Genomic DNA, 3,408 nt, shown 5'->3' with positions numbered 1-3,408 from the left:
TAGCTCAAGTTATGACTATTTTAGTGCGAAGAGGTCAGGCTAGACAGCTTTGCAGTTCCTTCAACTTCTTGTATTCCTTCCACTTTTGCATGCTTCCTTTCCATCCTCCAAGCCATTCCTGTCCTGTAATCTCTGAAATCACTTAACGCACATATCAAGGCATCTAATGGTAATAAGAGAGGATTAAACATAGGGAACTTAAGGCCAAAGAAGCATGTTTTCAATCAAAGCACATAATTATGAAGGCAAATGTAAAACCATGCGAATAGTATGAATAAGTGGGTAAAGAGTTAATAAAAACCACTCAATTGAGCACAAGATAAACCATGAAATAGTGGTTTATCAAGCTCTGTTGTTCCCCATGAATTAATGCAAAGTACTGTTGTTTTTCTATTAAACTCAAGCCTATTTCTTATCTAAGATATACACTTGTTCTTCAACCTGAGGAAGGTGATGATCCGTGACACTCATCATCATTCTCACCCATGAACGCGTGCCTGACAACCACCTCCGTTCTACTTGCAATCGCTTAAGTGCATATCTCTTTGACTTCTGGTTCATGATGCATGGTTACCTCGCCTGACAACCGAGCCTTCCATTCCATGAGATCAGAGTCTTCGTGGTATAGGCTAGAATTATTGGCGGCCATTCTTGAGATCCGGAAAGTCTAAACCTTGTCTGTGGTATTCCGAGTAGGATCCGGGAAGGGATGGCTGTAACGAGCTTCAAACTCGCGAGTGCTGGGCGTAGTGATAGACGCAAAAGGATGACTGAATCCTATTCCAGTGTGATCGAGAACCGACAGATGAATAGTCGTGCGGTGACAGCACATTTTGGACCATTTTCACTGAGAGGACGGGATGTAGCCATTGACAACGGTGATGCCCTGCATAAGCTTGCCATGGAATTTTGGCGCCGTTGCCGGGGATTGTTCGAGTTTGGACAACTGACGGTTCATCTTGTTGCTCAGAGTAGGTAATTTTATTTTATTTTTAAGCTTTTTACTTTTATTTATTTTTGAAAAAAAAATAAAAATAAATATTTTCAAAAATATATTTTTTCTTCAGAATTTTTAAGAATGAATTCTAGTGTTTCATGATGATTTGTTGAATCCTGACTGGCTGTAAGCCATGTCTAATCTTTTGGACCGGGGTTTCAACTTATCATCACAAGAGCTTGTTGATCTTCACCCATTTGGCAGTTACACACATAGTTGTTGTATACATGGGAGGTAGGCAATGTATGCTAAAGCTTGGCTGGCCATTGGCCATATCTAGTGCTTTGGACTGGAGCTTTCACTGAAAGCTTGGCTGGCTAGTAAGCCATGTCTAATTCCAGGACCGGAGTTTTAGACTAATATTGCATGATTCCTGGAATTCATATTAAAAATTTTAAAATCCTTATTTTTCTTTTTCCAATTAATTTTCGAAAAAAAAACCAAAAAAAATTTAATAAAATCATAAAATCAAAAAAATAATTTGATGTTTCTTGTTTGAGTCTAGTGTCAAATTTTAAGTTTGGTGTCAATTGCATGCTTTTATAATTTTCTTTAATTTTCGAGACTCATGCATGGTGTTCTTCATAATCTTCAAGTTGTTCTTGATGATTTGCTTTGTTGGATCTTTGCATTTTTATGTTTTGTGCCTTTTCTTGTTTTTCATATGCATTTTCAATTTGTTAGTGTCTAGAGAATAAAAATTTTTAAGTTTGGTGTCTTGCATGTTCTTCTTTTCTTAAAAATTTTAAAAAATAAGTTCTTGATGTTCATCATGATCTTTAAAGTGTTCTTGGTGTTCATCTTGACATTCAAAGTGTTCTTGCATATTTTTCTTGTTTTGATTCATAATTTTTTATGTCTTGTGTCTTTTTTGTGTTTTTCTCTTTCTTCATTAAAAATTCAAAAATAAAAAAAATATCTTTCCCTTATTTTCTCATAAATTTTCGAAAATTTGATTTGATCAAGTCAAAAGTTTTTAAAATTTAATTGTTTCTTATGAGTCAAATAAAATTTTCAATTTAAAAATTCTATCTTTTTTAAATCTTTTTCAAAATGCAAATCTTTTTCATTTTTCTTTCATAATTTTTGAAAATTTTTAAAATCAATTTTCAAAATCTTTTTCTTATTTTTATTTCATGTTTCCGAAATCACTACTAAAAATTAATGTGATTGATTCAAAATTTTTCAAGTTGTTACTTGCCTATTAAGAAATGCTCAATCTTTAAATTTTAAATCATATCTTTTTATTTTCTTGTTAGTCAAGTAATCAACTTTAATTTTCAAAATCAAATCTTTTTAAATTTCTTTTTCAAATCTTTTTCAAAATAAATTTCAATCACATCTTTTTCAAAAATTAATTTCAAAATCTTTTCTAACTTCTTATCTTTTCAAAATTTTATTTTCAAATCTTTTTCAATTAACAACTTAACTTTTTGTTTGATTCTTATCTTTTTCAAAACTACTTAACTAATTCTCTTTCTCTAATTTTCGAAAATCACCTTCCTCTTTTTTTTTCAAATTTCCTTTTTAATTAACTAATTGTTTTGAATTTTAATTTAATTTCATTTCATTTTTCTTTTTTTTAATTTTCGAATTTTAACTTTAAATTTAAATTAAAAACAAAAATATTCTTCTTTTCTTTTCAAATTATTTTCGAAAATTTTTCTATCTCTCATCTCCTTCTAATTATTTATTTATTTACTAACACTTCTCTTCATCTTAAAATTCGAACCCTCTCTTTCTCTTGGTGTTCGAATTTCTCTTCTTCTATTCCTTTCTTCTTCTACTCACATAAAGGAATCTCTATACTGTGACATAGAGGATTCCATATTTTCTTTTCTGTTTTCTTCTTTTTCATATAAGCAGGAACAAGGATAAGAGCATCCTTGTTGAAGCTGATCCTGAACCTGAAAGGACTCTGAAGAGGAAGCTAAGGGAAGCTAAAGCACAACTCTCTGGAGAAAATCTGACTGAAAATTTCGAAAAAGAAGGAGACATGGCCGAAAATAATAACAATGCAAGGAAAATGCTTGGTGACTTTACTGCACCAAATTCCAACTTACATGGAAGAAGCATCTCAATCCCTGCCAGTGGAGCAAACAATTTTGAGCTAAAGCCTCAACTAGTTTCTTTGATGCAACAGAATTGCAAGTTTCATGGACTTCCATCAGAAGATCTTTTTCAGTTTTTAACTGAATTCTTGCAGATCTGTGATACTGTTAAGACCAATGGGGTTTATCCCGAGGTCTACAGGCTTATGCTTTTCCCGTTTGCTGTAAGAGACAGAGCTAAAATATGGTTGGACTCTCAACCTATGGATAGCCTGAACTCTTGGGATAAGCTGGTCACGGCTTTCTTAGCCAAGTTCTTTCCTCCTCAAAAGCTTAGTAAGCTTAGAGTGGATGTTCAAA

General features: G+C 32.5%; 1 long non-coding RNA gene across 1 annotated transcript in view; it reads right to left on the bottom strand.

The window, feature by feature from the left end:
• The window catches only part of LOC110262920, a 19,938-nt gene extending 17,431 nt beyond the window's left edge, over window positions 1-2,507 (bottom strand). The window contains exons 1-2 of the long non-coding RNA XR_002347933.1: window positions 2,497-2,507; window positions 84-96 (exon numbers count right to left, since the gene is read on the bottom strand). This is a non-coding gene — a long non-coding RNA (uncharacterized LOC110262920). The remainder of the gene's footprint in view (window positions 1-83; window positions 97-2,496) is intronic.

The sequence above is a fragment of the Arachis ipaensis genome, chromosome B05 (assembly GCF_000816755.2).
Source record: "Arachis ipaensis cultivar K30076 chromosome B05, Araip1.1, whole genome shotgun sequence".
Lineage (NCBI taxonomy): Eukaryota > Viridiplantae > Streptophyta > Magnoliopsida > Fabales > Fabaceae > Arachis > Arachis ipaensis.
This window is presented reverse-complemented; position numbering and strand designations above follow the sequence as displayed.